Consider the following 18925-nt stretch of genomic DNA (forward strand, 5'->3'; position numbering starts at 1 on the left):
AACCATATTTATCCCTATATTCAACCTCCCGTCCGTCGGTCACCCAACCTTCCCAACTATAACTCAAAAACCAATTGAGCTAAGTTTTCTAAATTTTCACAAATGATTTATTTTGGTAAATGCCAGAACCCTATTTATATCGAATATGATTCGAGGTACTGGTTTGAACAAAAAAATATGGTGATGTGGCCATCATTTTCAGCAAAACTCTTTTAGATTCTATGGGTTTATATGGTAACTACTAAATATGTGTAAAAGAGCACTAGACATATAAAAAGCAAAGTTGTATGAAATTGTATGTCAATTATCTCCGAAATTCAAAATAATTTATTCGTACGAGTATCACAGATTTGACAAAGTAAACTATATCTATTCTGGTTTCTCCTTAAATCTGGAAGTTTTCTGGATTTTTTAATGCCTTATTTACATAAATTTTTAAACAACTTACCTGCTAAAATATTTTGTTATAATCCATATTGTATGATTTGCCGAAATAGTAATAACAACATGTGCGATTATACAAAAAAAATTTACTTTTACATATTTAAAAATAAAAAACCTTTTAAAATAAATTTTTTTTGAAATTACGAGTAAGATAAAAATTATTTGAAATTTTTGTCCAAAAAAATTCTTTTTGTAACAGATTTGAATTCTCGTTTGAATTCAAAGCTTCTTATGTATATGAAAATTATAGCAACACCTTATTAGAGCAATACTAAATTCAAACTGAAATAATCACTAATATTTTTATATAGGGCAAATTGTTAAAACAGTAACAGTAACAGTAATAATAAAAATTGAAATAAGTATCAACCGAAGTTTAAACACCTACAATTGAGGGGCAACACAGAGAAATACGAAATATTCTTGTTACGTGACCTTACTTTATTTCGAGAAATATTTTATTTTTATTGAAAAATATTCAATATTTTAAAGTATAGTTCTGTAATTGCAAACTATGTTTATATATATGTTAGTATGTATGTATATATATTATGTGCATGCATTCTCGTATATTTTCATTAGGTATTTTAAAAAGAATGTGGGTGCACATCTAATAATTTTTAGTATAGCAGTTTTATTATATGAACAAGAATTTTTTAATATGCAAATTAAAATTTTTAGAAAATTATTCTCATATAAATAATATTGTGAAAGTAGATTTGGAATGCAATATCTAGCATTGAAATATTCTGAATTGTGAAAATTTTAATAGATCCGAAAAATCTTATTTAGATGAGAGCTAGATTATTAAAAGAATTTTTTTAGACAAAAACTATCTTAGAAATTACAAATTTGACTAAAAATTTTTCTTGATTTTTTTAATTGTTTTAAAATTGAAAACACTTCCTGAGGCACATTCGAATTCTAGTTGCAATCTCTTCCTTTTTTAATTACCAAAACACTAAACTCTCTTTTATTTATTTTCTTACTTCAATTTTTGACTTTTGCAATATTTCAAATTCACATTTATTGATCCAAATAATTAAGTGTGAAGGCACACATTCTCACATTTACAACACATTTAAAATTTTTATTGAAATAAATTCTTTTTAAAATTTTTTAATAGCAAAAAAATGCGTTTGTTAGTAAAACTAAATACCGCTTAATAAAATCTAAAATTTATTTTGCATTCCGGAGTGTAGAAATCAGCAGCAATATGAAAAACAAAGATAAGAAATAGAAAGCGATTATAGAAATTGTTGCCAAGTTTGTGAGAATTTCAATAAGTTAAAAAGCCAAACCAAATACTTAGGTATACAAGATTAAACGAAATGTGTTAAAATATTTGAAACCAGACCATATGCAAAAAAAAAAACAAACTTCCGTAAAAAATTTTTCATTGTATCAAAAATTGGCTTAGATTCAGAAATATTATCTTATGTCATATTTGCATTCATGCGAATTCTTACACATTCTTACACATTTATAAATAAAACGGTGATATTTTTATTGTAGTAAAAATATTTATATTGCCAATTTTGAAATTAAATTTCGATTTAAAAGTATTTTCTTTAAAAAGTTATTTAATTTACATTTATATTTAAGCCAAAAACAAATTTACAAAAAGTTCTTGAAACATTTGATAAAGGCACAGATTCTATGTTATATTCGTCATAGGAAAATTTTTATTCTTGGAAAGTTTCTGTTAACTGTCGTTAACCAACTGCTTTATTGCCACAAGAAAATAGTGTGTTAGAAGCATTCGAAAATCGCCCTCACCACCTCCATTACATTACAAAACACGATTAGCTTTAATAGGCTAGTAAAGGGCCTCTATAAAATTGACTAATCAAAAATATTGATAATTGATCCCGAATTATTGATAAGATAACCCGGTGTTTCTTAAAATTGTTTTCATACATAATTAACGTATGTAAAAGAAATCATCCATATTTTGTTCTTAAATATTTCGATAATTTTCATCAACATATGGTAATACTGATAAAGAATGCATATACATTCCATTTTTAAAGTCTTTCAATAAAACAAAAAACATTTTGATAAATTTGATACTGATATTTTTTTGTTTTATGCGATTTCATTTGCATGGCATAGAGTGAATAATAGTGAATAGGGTTAGGGAAGTTTTAAATTATTTATAGAGACTATAGTTTGCACAATCATATGTTATGAAGTTCACTTGACCTCGAATTTCGAAAAATTTCAGTATTTATTTAATTTATCAATTAACAATTTCGAAATATAGCCACTCAAATCTAATATTTTAAAATTTTCTTCTAAGTACCATTCTACTAAGTACATTACAATTGGATTACGAAATATATTCTATAATTTTAGCATTTTTTCATAACGAACAAGAGTATAAGAAGAATGTTATTTCGCATTTTATAAACAGCATGTGTAAAAATATGGTCTTAAAATAAAAGTAAAAATTTTAATCACTTGCACGAATTTATTTAAGCTTCTAAATTCTAAAATTAATGGCTTATCTTTTAGCTAATTCTCTTTTTAGCATTTTTCTAAAAAAAAATTGATAAAAGTACTTATTAGTTTCTCTCTGTTCATTCGTCCATCTATTCGTGTGCTGGTTAACAAAACATCTTCACCCTTTGAGAAAGAAAACAACAATTTTGGAAACAAATAGATCTTTGGGAAAAATCTATTTCATTAGAAGAAATTTTTCGCCTCACCTTCCTTTTAAAGATTATGACCCCTCAAAAGTTTAAAAATGATATCTTTTACCGCTTATTGTATCGAATTCATTTTTTTGCTTCTCCAAAACAAAAACTTTTTCAATCCCACAAATGCAGAAAAACAGCAACTTTCTTCTGCTATCGTGAGGCAACAAGAAGTTAAATATTACAATGGCAAAATGACTGTTCAAATTAACTGTTATCTTACACTCGTTTTTTTTTTCAAATATTAACACCGTCTTTTTCTTAGATGGTGAGAGAAGTCTCTCGTTCGCCTCCTGAGTTAGTTATCGTAAAGTATGTAAAGTACTACTTTACAAACAATAAGATTTTTGTAAGTTTACTCGTTTTTGTTTACGATAACCTATGCAAGAAGAAAGGTCATTAAATTATTTAATTTTTTTTAATTCCATTTTCAATAAACTAATATTATTGCTTATAATGTCTGCATTGTTTTAGAATTGATTTTATATTGAATTTAAATACCGTAAATAAATCTTAATCAGCTTTTCTATAGTTTCGATTTAATACAATAAAATAGTTTTATTGAAATTTTAAATAAATTTGTCCTTATTTTAATAAATTGCTTTTGAAATTCCATAAGTTCTAGAAGCCGAGACTTTGAGTAGAAGGTTATTAAACCGTTTAACTACGTGGTACATTAATGTTTGGCGGTAGGTTATTCTTGCTAATCTAAAATCTCTGAGAGATGGATATAAAAATATTTCTGTCTTTAATTTTTCATATTCAATGAAAACCCAATATTAATGACGCGGTTGAGTCAGTATTTTCTTATTGCAATGACAAGAAAAAAAAACGAATTGTTTAAGCTTATCAACGTCATGTTTACAATTTTAACATTTGAACTTTCATCTTATAAAAATTGATTTTTATTTTAAATCAAACCTTAAAATTTTTACATTTCAAAATTTTATTTATAAAAGCATATTATACAGATTGAATTTATTATAAGAATTTCAAAAATATTTTCAATTGTCAGTTCTCTTAACGCAAATCTAATTTCGGTATTTTCTTTGCGTACATATTTCTGCAGTAACTCAATAACGATAAGATCATAGTCAATCAGTTAAACAAAATTAACGATATTCAAATCTGACAATCGGAAATCTGGGTATACATACTCCTATGTTCATACATACATTATACATACAGTTTGATATTTTTTTTTAAATCTAAATTTAAACCGAAGAAATGTAAAAATTTAAGAAAAGAAGAATTGACAAAAATGCTCTATTTTAGAATATTCGTTGCCTATGATAAATTTAAGCTGCTCTCCAGAATTAAGAAAGAAATGCTATTGAAAAAATAACATGAAAAAACTGCAAACATTCTTGAATAGGTGGCTGAATATCTGATGGTAGAGAACTAATACATATGATTAAGGTATAGGTGAAATAAGGTGAATAATATCTAATAGTTCTAGTATGAGGAGGATGCTAATAAATAAATTGGTGGGGCAAGCTCGGAAATGATATTCTTGTGAGCAAAATTTGGAGACCTCCAATCACTTATAGTTCTTTCATAAAGTAAGACGTGAATACTCGAGAGGCATAAAATAATGAAATAAGTTATTCACTAGGAGTCGTTTCTACCTAAGTTAGAAAAATTAATAATTTTAAGTAAAAGCAATTGATATTTTTAAAAGAGCTCAAAAATGTGTTGGAATATGACAACAAGCTGAAAAATTACGTAATGTGATTATTTGGTTTCCATAGCAAGTTTCTTTTTCCAATGATATCACCTTACAATAAACACCACTTAAAATATTAAAATATACGTGGCTCAAATACAATTGGTATGAGGTTAATTCTTCTTTTTTTGACATTTCTTCTTAATTTATTTTTTATTACAATACACCACAAATGTATATTTAGTCGAAATTTCTATTGATTACTCATAAGTGAATTCTATTTTCTATTTATTTACTTATAATCTTATTTGGTTTATGAAAACTACTATAATTATCTACTTAAATTACATTTAGCTAATTTCTGAAATTATGATTCATTTTGTTTACCAAATAAACGATAGTATTATTGGTATTTGTATAGTGCCCCATGTCCAAATATTTCATACTCGTACATTTAATTTAAAAATAAATTATCGATTTTTGTTTTCATCATCAAATTCTGCTCATCCAGGATGAAGCTTATTTTTTGCCGTAATGAGTTTGGCAATAAGCTAAATTTCCATATAGGAAGTGAGATCAATCTGTAAAGACTTTATTATCTCCAGAAACTACTTCATTAATTAGTTACCAAATCCAAAGTTGAAGGTCTAGAACGTGATTCGTCAATAAACTTCACCCAGTTCATGTGGCAATATCAACATTTGCATTACGAGTATTTGCAACTTCTGAATTATTTTTAATTTTTATTACCTTCAAATTCTATAGAAATATATGTAACACCGTGTATTCTAGCTTAGATGTTTATTTATTTTACAAAATAATTTCGGAACCTACATCCTAATTGATGTTTCACTTTTTTTATTAAATAACATTGGTAATTACAAAAACATTAGAGAAATTTCCAAAATGAATTTAAATTATTACATAATATAATATAAACAAAAACCAATGACATAACCTCATAGTTTTTGTTGACCTTCAATATTTAAAAATTTTGACAAAACACTTTTAAAATTTTTTTACGTATTTTAATTTGTTTTTGTTTAGATTTAGAGAATCATCGCGTTATTGATCTGTCAATTTGATTTTTTAAACTTGCAATGAAGCAAATTTTATTTTATTGATTTAAAGGTAAAAGCACAAAATGCATTTGGTGGTTTTTTTTGTATATACGGTTTGAAATGAACTTTTCAATAAAACACAATGCGCCAAAAATAATTTAGACATAACGATATTAATTTTTTTTTATCTTACCATAAACCCTTAAATTAGCTCAAGTTATTATCATATTAATAAAGTTTCAGATATTTCTCTAAATATCAGTTAGTAAAAGCAAATCTTTGAATTGGTGTCTAAAACTTTATTTCAAAAGTCTGCCAGAGCTATATAACAATGGGCTGGGTCTTGCTCGCTCGAGTCTGCCAGGAAAAAGAAATGGGCTATAGTCTGTTACCTCACTTTCATCATTACAGCAGTGTTTGTGAAATCATCCATGGGGTGGCCCTCCTGGCACATTTGCCAATTAGACAAAACCACATTGGAGCCCTTATTGCAAATACGATATCTCTTTGAAGAATAGACATCCCGTTCTTTAAATAATGCAGATTTAGTTTAGGCCGCAGTTGTTTGGCAAAATTACATTCACCACTTCTATCTGTTTGCTGTATTGCCGCATTACAAAAACCTTTTTATTTTTATTTATAAATTATTTCTTAAATATTCCTCCTAAACGTATGCAAGCAAAATATGATTAAATACAAATTTTTTAACGCTTTCAATACTTTAGAAAATTTTAGCATTGCCGATTCACAGTCTTGTAGAATTCAATTATATTGTATTTCCTTAAAACTTTTGGAAAATTTGAGACTTGTTGGTGCATATTAGTAAAAATTTTAGCATATTTTAGCGTTCTTTTGAATGTCGCATTTCCCATGATTCATTTTCTTTAATTTTGTTATTATCTTGATTATTTTCGTCCACCATTCATTTAAAATTTTTGATAAATCATAAATAAATATGATTAAAAGATTTAATTTCTTTTTAAATGCAATGAAAATCCACTTAACATGATCACAAATGAAATTGTCACACAATATTGTTGGATAAAATAAAATTAAATGGATGAAAAATGTGCAGCATGTTTTTAAACACTTACCTTTTTCCTAAATATAATTTCCGTTTTATATAAATTATTACAAATATATATAAAACTTAAGATACATATACATATGTATATATATGTATTTGGTATTTCCGTTTTTAAAACCGGAAAATTGAAGGCCCTAGGAATTTTTTGTTTACCTTTGTTTCGCTTTCATATACACGGCAATTTTTCTTTTTTTTTTTTGTTTCCTTTTCTCAACTTCTTTATGTTTTAAGTGTTTGTTTGTACTTTACTAATACAAAGGTAAAGCTTTTTTGGAATTTTGCTTTTTTTCTCTTCTTTTGCTTTTATTCCTTTATTTACTTTTATTTATTACATTTCAATATTATTATTAGAAAAGAAATAAAAATAAGATTTTTTTTTTATATTTTTCTGTTGAATTATCCTAAAAAAAAAATATACAAAAGGGGACAATAAAATAAATTTTGAAAACAAAAAAACAAAATTTGTATAAAACATGATTTCTCTTTTAAAAATTCGTTAACAACAAGAAAAAAATTATTAAATTAACTTGTATTCGAGGAAATACAATTTTGCCAAAAGATCCTTTAAAAATTAATTAAAAGAAACAAAAAGACAAAGTCACTAAAAGAAAAATAAATAAAAAAGATAATAAAGCGAAAAAATACGAAAACGAAAATAAAAATAACAATAAAACAAAACAAAATAGCTATTTATATTACTAATGTCCTTTAAGGATTCAAACACATGTACAATTACAAAATAATATGAATGGCGAGAGCTTATTATATCAGTAGGTATACGTGTATATGTATAAATGCCTCATTCTCTTTGTTCTCTCTTCTCTCTAGACAAATTTTTCAAAGTGATGCTTAAAGCAAATTATTTATTTCTAAATAAAAATCTAAAATAAATTTTTATTATATGCGAAATGTTGAATTTCAATCACATTTAGTTTGCTTGTTTGTTTCCCTGTCTCTTTGTCTTCTTTAAAGAACAAACATATTGGATGTTTTTTTATGCATCCACCTACAGAAGATGGTCTTTTAGAAGATTAAATACAATTTGTTTTTTTTTTTATGAATTTCTAACATTTTAATATAAAAGTTCACTATTCATTTCTTAATTTATAATTTTCTGTATTTCATCTTATAAGCTTTATATACCAATAAATTTAGTTCTAATTCATTGCAAATGAAAAAAATAGATTGTAATCATTCATATTTATCATTGGACATATTAAGAAGTGTAGCTTTAATTATTAGAATTTATCAGATCTTGCAGTTTCTTAAATAAATCAAAGGAATTATCGACAATATTTTCATATATTTGATTAGATGAATTCATTACAATGGTACGTTAACAATTATTCTTAATTAGAATAAGAAATAGATTTTAAAAGAATCGGGAACTGCTTAAATATAATCTAAGTGAAAATTTATTGAAATTAAAATACAGATTTAACTTACAGTCAAATCCGAATTAAAAGTTTATATAAGAGCTATTAATTTAAAATATTTCTTAATTTTGTTATGGCACTTAAAATTTTATGGTACACTTTGTTATGGCACTAAATATTGCATAAGTCACTGTTAAATCAAATAACAAGCATATCATAATTTTTTGATATGCTTAGAATTTATTGACATCACATAGGCGCACGAAATAAGAATTTCACTCAAGTTGATATTTACGGCACTAAAACAATCTCATTTAGTATTAAACTAATGGAAATTTCTTCATGCAACTGCTGAACAAATTTTTAAATTTTTTTGCCTTTACTTCGTTCCTTTGATTACGTCATCCATCTATTGTGCAGTTATATGAAAAAATTTCCATTAAGTTAATATTATTAGTGTAATAAGCACATTACTTATTAATTTAACAACTACATATTGTAATAGTAAATTCATTACCTCATTTAATTTTAAATGAAACATTAATGAAATTGTGCATGTTATAGCCAAAGTGAAAAGCCAAAGTATTAAAGCGCATTCATTAAACAACTTCGGTCTTTAATATGACTTGTGGAATATTACACAGGCAATGACGAAATGACATTGGCTTGTTGTTCTTCATATACATTGAGATGCAGTAGCAAAACTAAATTGCCTTAGTTTTGATGATGACAAAAAACAGATGGAGAAGCAGAAGATGAAATTTCAAATCGCTATAGCAGCATTTGAAACGTTACGGTAAAAGAAATAACAAAAAAATACAAAAAGGAATTTATTTCTAAGATAAGTGAGATCAAGTCATTGTCATTCATATTGAAATTAAAGTTATTCCAAAATTTCGAATTCTTTCTTAGGCAAATTCAATTTATTATGCCAAGAAAAAACAAATCGGAAAAGTAGATATGGGTAATAGTTCAGATTCATTTAATTAAATTTATAAGACAACTATTGATTGACGAACGTATGTTAAAAACTACTGTTACATATCATAGCAGCCACAATAACCCATACTTGACGAAGGATGAGAAACTATGCACGTTTGCTCTTTTCAATTCTCCATTCTATTTTAGTGTTTTATTTTCAATAGTTAAAGGCCAAAAGGACGATTAAAGCTAAGTTTTTTATTTATTTCTTATTTTATTGTTTTTATTTTGCAATTTTCATGTTTTCCACTCAAATTTCCAACAAAAAATGCTTTTATAACCAAATCGATTTTATTAAATTTTCTCGCACACTTTAATATTTCCAAAGCAAAAAAAGCTATTAAGCCAAAAAATAAGAAAAATCATGACAAAAATTTCTATGTTTCACAAAATTGTTATTGTATGTGAGAAAATTTAGATGTTTGAGAGACGCACGTAAAAACGATATAAAAACGATTTTCTTGTTCTGTTCTTATATTTTATGTTAAGAAGTTCCAAAAACCCTCAACTTAAATTAAAAATGATTTTGAAGAAATGATAATCATTGTTAAGTTTTGTAGATTTTAACCAAAAAAGATTTTAGTTGATTCGAAAATTTTTGTTGTCTGCTTATATTGGTTTAGTTTTTTAGATACCCATTAAGTATCTTCACACAAATGTATAAAGGATATTAAAACAAAATGAATTCTTTAAAATGTTTGGCACGAGATTAAAATAATATGATGAACAAAAAAAAGAATAAAAACTAATTGAAATTTTTTTGGAGAAACTTTTCAAGTATCTCTAGAATTAAATTTTAATTCCATGTATATAAGATACCATTTAACATTTTCCTTAAGGATATAACAACAAGTAAAATTTAATAACTTAAAATATTAAGTAGAAAATATCACTGTATTTGTAATTAAATGGTAATCAATGTGTTTTGTTGATTTAAAAGTTTTGTAATCAACTCGAAGTTTTTCACAATTGTTTATACAATTGTCATACAAAGAAACATTTTATTATAAGTTATAGGAACACACAATGCAGCCCAAGTATAGGCACATTAAAGCAACATGTTCTTATTAAAACTTGATAATAGATTTTAATCATTGAAAATATTTAATATGATTAGACACTTTGTAGACCTTTTTGAAACGAAGCTATTGCATCTTAAAAGCATTCCGTTCTCTTGTACTAGTCTTAATTTTGATAAAGTTAAGTATAACGTTTGCAACAAAGGAAACAATGTAAAACAAATGAATTTTGAAACATGCACGCGGACATATTTCAAGTGAATGGATTCGAGGCTTAGTACTCAGACAAAACAAATTCTGTGTCTATAAAGATTTTACTTACCATGTTTGTTCTAATTTTTCCCAATATTATAATTTTGTAATTTTTGAAAAAAAAAAAATATGTAGAAATTTTAAAACATGGTACTTAATTTTTACTTTATTGAAATAGGAAATGTACTGAACATGAATTGTTTTCTATTGCACGTTAAGTAAAACTAAAAAAAAATAACACGTTAAGGATATTACATGCATGTAATAGTAATGTATAAAATAATGTATGCATAACATTTATACCATAGTTATACAACAAATTTTAACACGCAGACTGTTATTAACTGCACCCATAGGAGGTACTCGTATGCTTATATATTGAATAAAGCATGAGCTTTTCGACCATCACCATCACTCTTTTAATTACAATTTGCCGCGTATGAGCGCATATTTTATATTGTATGAGTGCTATTTAAATCAAAGTCCATCTTTTACGAAAATTTTTGAGAAATAAACAATATATGAAGAATTTTCTTAAATTTTGAGACTAAATGCATTCACGTTCTTTAATCAAAAAGAAAAAATTAATAAATGTTTTCATTATTTTGAAATACCTATCATATTATACCAATAAATTGGCATATATAAGAACCATTATTTAAAATTGGCTCATTTTTTTTTTTCTACACGACCATTAATACAAATTTATGTATATATATATATATGTAAAATCATAAAATACATGACAATTTACGATTTCTCATTTATTTTTGATTATGATTTTGATTATCGTAAAATTTATTAAGCATTCACTTCAAATTCTAAACATAGAAGAAAATTTCTTATTTACAGGACTTAAATTTGAAATATATTTAACTTAAAATTGGCTAAACGTGATTTCATTCGGAAAATACTAAAATTTTAATTTTTATATTTCGAATGAAATTTTTCTTTGGTATTTTTAAAAACAAAGTACAAAATCAAAGAGAAATGGTAAAACATATGGGGGAAGTAGGCAATGTTCTTTTAAAATTTATAGGCTTATTGCAACTTTAAGCTATATTGCATGCTCAATTGTATATGTTACTCAAATTATTCTCTCATTTAGGTCTAGCGCTGAAAACAATTTTGAAATTTAAGTTTTTTTAAATATTTTTATTTAAGGCATAGCCGCAACTATTTGTTCTGCTATTGTATGAGTATTGCCATCGAATAAAAACATTGCTAGAAAGAGATAGATTTCTTCCAATATAATATTGGGTCAATGATTTTCTCAAACAACAGGGGCAATTTGTTTTCTTTTTTTTCAAATATTTGAATATATGTGAGTAATTTTTGTTTATAAAACGAGAACATTTCATATTTACGAAATTGTGTACAATATTATTGCAGAAAAAATTTAATCTACTCTAACAATTTAAACAAACAAAAACTAAATTTCAAATATTTTTAATATTTTATAAACTATCACAAATACAAAAACCAAATCTAATTATAATTTCCTTTCTAGTTAAAACTAAAATATAGAAGAGCTCAAAATTATTAAATTTCCTAAAACTTTTTCCATCCATATTTTATAATTTTGAATATTTCGTGTCAAAGTTCTGTTTTAGTACAATTTTCAATATATTAATAATTTATTTAAATTTACACTTTTGGTATTATTATACAAAGCTGGAGTTATTTATGTGTTATTTATTTTATTCTATAAATATTATAATATTGTTTTAGAAGGAAAAAAAATTTATATTTAACTTGGTACTGTTGTAAGAAATTTTGTACATATGAATAAATTTTTTTCTATATAATTTGTTTTTAGGTTCAGAAATTATTTATATAAATACTTTTCTTAATATTTATACACTTACACTATAAACTTACATAAAATTAAATTATTCATACAAAATTATTTTGGATTACAAAGAGCAAGAGAAAGAGTAACATTCGCTATATTGTAAATTTATTAATTTATGATTTTCTGTCAGAAAAGAGAAACTAGTACAAGGTGTTATGTAGTGAAATCTAAATTTTTGAAAGCTCAAAATGCGAAATTTTATCGAAAATTAAACCATGAATTTGCGTTAACAACAATATTCAAGTTGGGTTTGGCATTAAATAAATCAGCTGAACGCATATAGAGTTGGAATTGATTATTAATTTCTTCTCTTTTAAAATATGACCACGCTGTGATTATTATTTTATGGCTTCAAATGAACAATCTTGTAAAATACAAAATTCTCAAATTTAAATCGTCATTCAAATATTAATATGGCAAGAACTATGAGTGCAACAAAGAAAAATTTCAACATTTTCAAGAAATTGTGAAAATGTCATTTAAAATAGCAATTAACTCTAAATGTGAAAAATTACAAATTTTAATTCTATTTAGTCACATTTAATAGAAAAAAGCTGCAGTAAATTTACGTCAAACAATAACGATATTTCAAAGCAAACTTCTTTTGCAGCTAACTTGAAGCTTTCCAAATTTATTCTCTTTTGAAAAAAAATTAATAATTTTTCTTAAGCACCCTGTCATTATTCGTTTTTCATATTGTTTGTTATAGCATTGTTACACCATATTTATAAAATATAAAAAATCCTAATTATAGTATAGTGTAAACATAAACTCTCTATTGTATATTTTTGTATGTGTACATTTTCCTTCTTTATTTTCAGCCCTTCATTTCATACTTTCCACTTGTATAATATTTAATGAAGGGCCTATTAAAAATAATCTGTAATTTTAGGAAATTCTTCGTTGATTTTTTACAGCTGCTTTATTTTTATTTTATTATAAAAAATATTATTTGTTTTCTGTTTCTTTTTTTATTTTAATTCCACATGGAGAAATAAAAGGATAAAAATAGTAGAAAAGGATAATAATTTAAAATGACGTTTTTGAATGTTGTTATAACCATTTTTCTTTTTTAATTTTTTTTTTAATCGAAAACCCGAATTAAAAAAAACAAATTTAGCGAATGGTAATTTTTGGCGAGTAAAAGAGAAATGAAGAAACAAATTTTTATTTTTCCGTGATTAAGAATTTCTTGTTATACATTATATGTGTGTGTATAATTATTATAGCACAAACCAATATATATAATTTGTGAGGGAAAATAAAATTTTACAACAAAATGCAAATTACTTTTTCATACTATTTAAAAAAAACACCAATGATTTTTTTATTAATATTTATACCCGTACGAACGTATGTTCGAAGGGTATACTAAATTTGCCTTACCGTTTGTAACGCTAAGAAATAACGGTGTTAGATATAGACTCAAGTGTATGTTTTTGATCAGCGTCAAATTCTGAGTTGATTTAGCTTTGTCCGTCCGTCCGTCCGTCCGTCGGTCCGAACGATAACTCAAAAACGAATTGAGCTAAGTTCACCAAATTTTCACAAATGATTTATTGTAGTAAGTGCCAGAACCCTATTTAAATTGGACATGATCGGGGTAGCGGTTCGGGTAGCTGCCATACAACTTTAAAATTTATTTTGCTATATCTCAGAAACTATAAAAGCTGTGGTATTGAAATTTCACACAAATGAATATATTAGTAGGGCCAATGTGTCTCAAAAAAGTCGTTGAAATTACTTGGCTCCTTCTGGTACCTGCCATACAACTTCAAGAGTTATTTGGCTGTATCTCAGAAACTATATAAGCTATGGTATTGAAATTTCACACAAACGAATATATTAGTAGGGCCAATGTGTCTCATAAAAGTCGTTGAAATTACTTGGCTCCTTCTGGTACCTGCCATACAACTTCAAAAGTTATTTGACTATATCTCAGAAACTATAAAAGCTGTGATATTGAGATTTCACACAAGTGAATATATTAGTAGGGCCGATGTGCTTGATAAAATTCGCTAAAATTTCTTGGCTCTTTCTGGTAGCTGCCATACAACTTCAATAGTAGTTTGGCACAACCAGTATTTTGAATAACACATAGTACTGAAATTTTGCATAAATTAATATGGTAATACGGCAACTTAAAGTCATAGTCTGCCCCATAGTTAGTTATGGCACATTAGTTATTCGCACATAGGATAACAAATTCGTACGGGTATCACAGAGTTGACAAGGTCAACTCTATTTTTTTTCTCGTTTTTTTTTAAAATTCAATTCACAAAATTAAATCAAAAAATTAATTTGAGTATTACTTATGGTAACTTATTTATTAAATTTTAATTATATTGTAACCAAATATATGAGGTTTTCTAAGTGAATGTTACGGTTTTTAGTGTTCAAAATTTTCTTCCTGCAATAAGAAAAATAATTTTTCTACCAAAATTATTAAGAAATTTTTTCCTTTAATATTTTAATATTTTTTCACAATTAATAAATTTTCCACGTGCAACACAAATATCCAACTTAGGATCTTAAAATATCAATAAAGGAATATCCGTAATGTGAAGGGTTTTTTATTGTACATACAAAATTCCCAGATACAACTTGTTTGATATCATACAAGTTATGGAAATGCTAATTTCATGTTATAGGTTATTTGTAAAACGACTTGTTGGAAATCATACAATAAAATCATACAAGTTTATTTACTTGCAACATGTTGGGTGTATAGTAAATGTTACGAAATTTAAAATTGAAAAATGCTATTGTTCGCATTAATAAACGATAAAATTGAAAAGAACTGAGCTATTATTAACGTATTGAATGAAAGAAATGAAATTTATATATTTATTATTAAGTGTCTTTACAATTCGAATTCAAAAATGTTATTTCAATATTATTACACTGTTAGGAATTCGACGTAGGTGGTTGCACTTAATTTTAATACTCTTATACAATTTTTTGCATTACCAGTGCATTTTTTCAAATAAATTGAAAAAAATTTTTCCCTATTATTATCGAAATTCAATTATAATTTTCATTTTTATGATAATTTTCGATATTCTTTTTCTTATGCTCTTAGGAAATTGTTTAATAGCCTCCTTAAAATTTATTAAGTAGATTTTAGATTTATAAGAGTAAAAAAAATGATTTCCTATACACACAAACTTATAAATGATTCAATATTAGCTTGTAGCCATTTAAGGAACAAAAGATTTTTTTTTTTATAACAAATTTCATTTATTAGCATTTTTGATTAATTTTTTTTCTAGATTTTCCTTACGTTCTAAAATAAAGAGTTTTCTATAAATAAAATTGATTTTTTATGCAAATGAATGGCAGCATTTTAATCAGATTCAGTAAATGTTATTGAATTTTATACTTTAACATTTTATTTTGTAAATTACACATATCAAGTAGCCGTATTTAATAACATATATAACATGCATGTAAAGGGTACTAAAGTAACCACATTTAATAACATGTATGTGAAGAGTATAAAAATTTTAAGTTCTTGTACTTGTTGTAGCCAATGGCATTTATATTACGCAGGCCATTTTAAAATGGTTTTTATTTAAAGGACATAAAAATCTCATGGACATTTTATGTGAATTTAATTTTATATTTGTACAATATGCAAGTGAATTTTACATAGTGCCTTATTAATTAAATAAGATTTTGAAGTAAATGAAATGAAAAAAATTCTTGCTTTACCATTTTAGTTATGATATATTGCTAGTCAGGAAAGTTCTTTAATAATTAAGATATTGAATTTTAAAAAATTTAAAATTTTTTAGAAATTTTGCATATTTTCAGGCGAACGAAATTCAAAAATAAAAATTCAATACAGATTACAGTTGAAATTAAAAATAAAAAACTTTCTAAAAAAAATTTATTTATAGAATCAAGGTTTGTCTGTATACAAGGATTTTAATCTTCTCTGTTCTATCAATCTTAATTTAAGATTCAAATTACCTTCTTATTTAATGAATAATAAACACACAAATTGCATATATTGCGGTTTTACTTTATTATTTTATGATTTCCGTTTGTTTTATTATTTTTAAATTAAAAACAAATTATTAATTTAAAAAATAAGTTTTTCCTGTTTTCTTTTTATTTAAATTAGAGAATTTTTTCATTTTAAAATGGAAATGAATCTTAAAAATCGGAAGCGAATGAAATTAAAATTTCTTAATATAGCTACAACAAGTACTCGAATAAAATGCGTTATGTTGTTATTGAAAATAAAATAATCACGATTAAGAATTATGAAAATTTTTTCTTAAAAATAAAGAGATAAAAGAAAATAAAATAAAAGTTTTAAGACGGAAATTATTATGTTGAGGAAAATAATTGTTATTTTCAAGTACTCAAGTATCTCTGAACTTTTATGATAAAGGAAACTAAGCAACATTCTAGTGTTTATAAGGAAAACTTTTTGCGTCTTTTATTAATTTATTTGATCAGAGGCAATAATTTTAAAAATTTATTTTATATTCTTGTTCTAATTTACAAATAAATTTATTATTTTAATTTCTTAATAGAAAAAATATCATTGAAAATATCAAACAATTTAAAAAAATATTAAAATAGGCTCAAGTGGCTAAATTACAAAATAAATTAATTAAATTTCAAGGAATACATTTATTAAAAACACTGAAGAGAATTGAGATAAGAAAAGAGAAGAAGATTAAGAAAAACGCTCTTTGTAAGAAAGATTTTTACATTAAATAGATGGAATGAGTGAAAAGCGCCTTGAATTTTGGAAACTTTTCCAGTAATTTTTTTTCTTATTGATCATTATTATTCATTTTTGCAAATTAGTTGTGTACAATTTTAATTATTAATTTTGAATAATGACACAGTTTTAAGACATGTTTCATGAAATTTAACTTAACCCTTTGATGTTCATTGAAAATTTTTAGAAGCAGACAAAATTTCTAAAACAAAAATTTTTCCAAATCGATTTTAACAGCTCCTTGGAATATCTTTTAGCTTTATATCAAAATTTAATGAAATAAATGTAATTTTAATAAATTTAATGAAATATAACAGATTTTTGTTAGTGAATTTAATGAAGTATAACAGATTTGACTTAGTTTTCCTATAGTTGAAATTCGTACTCTTTAACTTTAAGATATAAAATTTAAATTAAATTTGGAACATAGCATTTCACCTTGTTAATTCCTTTGTTCACTTATATTTTATGTTTAATTCATTTGCTATGTGAAATCCAAAATAAAAATTACAATTTGTAGTTTATTCGGAGGTGGAAATCATGAAAATATTCAAATAATTTTCATTTTACTTGAAACATACTCATACAGTCATAAAATATACAAATGAATAATTTTCAGTATTATTTTCATTTATAATAAAATATTGAAAGCATTTATATGAGAGAACCATATCTCAAACTCAATATACGATAAAAAGGATAAAGTAATAATCAAATACAAAAGTTTACTTAATACCCATGTGAACTAACGAAAAATTTATACAAGTTATATTTATCTAACTATAAAAATTACTTAACATTCAAAACATTATTATATTAAATATAAAAATGAGTTCAAATTCATAAAGATATTGAGCAATCAAATAATTTCCAAAATCATATGAATATCATGAAAACATCCATTTAGTTAATAAAATTTCCATTATTAGCTCTTTTGGTTATTTTACATCAAATAAAAACATTTAAGAAAAATTGCATATATTACGGCGCGCCTGTTGTTATTATTACATTTTCCGACGCAAAAATTTCTAAATCCCACAATATACATAATAAAAATAAGGTAATAATTATTCAATATTTTTATGTACATATATATAATATATTATGTAGATATGAGCCTAAAAATTTCTTATAAAAAAACATCAAACATAAATATTGTAATAACAATAATTATTGTTAAACAATAAAAATTCTATTTTAATTTAATTTTTAGTTCTCCTTAACACTCTCGCATATATTTATGTATATTAATATAAATAGCTTAGATTGTTTGAATTTAATAAGCTAATTTTATAGAAACGCAAAAAAGAGCACACACAAATTTATATATTGTGTTTACACACATCCTAAAACCTAATATAATCCTTACAAACCAAAATACCTTTACCACAATTTAAATATTATACTCGTATATTCGCAAACATGTAACATATTGCGTACATACATTATACCTATAACCCTTAAATTTTCTTATGAGCATTACTGCACTATAAGTGTTATATACTATTATAAAATAGAATATTGTACGTGTTCGTACAGTCACAATATCATATGAGTACAATATGATGTAAATATATATACATATATAGATATCTAAATAAAATGATAAATTTATAATAATCTACTATGAATATATACATATATAATTTTGTAACACACATGTAAAGGGTACTTGTATTCTCTGTGAAAAAAAAATTCTCAAATCAAAAATATAAGAAGAAGAAAATATAATTATAAACCGTTC

General features: G+C 24.7%; 1 protein-coding gene across 8 annotated transcripts in view; it reads right to left on the reverse strand.

The window, feature by feature from the left end:
* LOC129612106 (GATA zinc finger domain-containing protein 14) overlaps positions 1 to 18925 on the reverse strand; it is a 169129-nt gene that overhangs the window by 147188 nt on the left and 3016 nt on the right. For 7 of the 8 annotated variants that reach the window (XM_055525615.1, XM_055525614.1, XM_055525613.1 and 4 more), the window contains exon 2: positions 6965 to 7358. The gene's annotated coding sequence lies outside the window, so the exon portion shown is untranslated. Of the gene's footprint in view, positions 1 to 448; positions 560 to 1292; positions 1514 to 6964; positions 7359 to 18925 lie in introns of those variants that run through there. The other variant, XM_055525612.1, reaches the window with a different exon arrangement.

The sequence above is a fragment of the Condylostylus longicornis genome, unplaced genomic scaffold (assembly GCF_029603195.1).
Source record: "Condylostylus longicornis isolate FDR11 unplaced genomic scaffold, ASM2960319v2 ptg000055l, whole genome shotgun sequence".
NCBI classification, from domain to species: Eukaryota; Metazoa; Arthropoda; class Insecta; order Diptera; family Dolichopodidae; genus Condylostylus; species Condylostylus longicornis.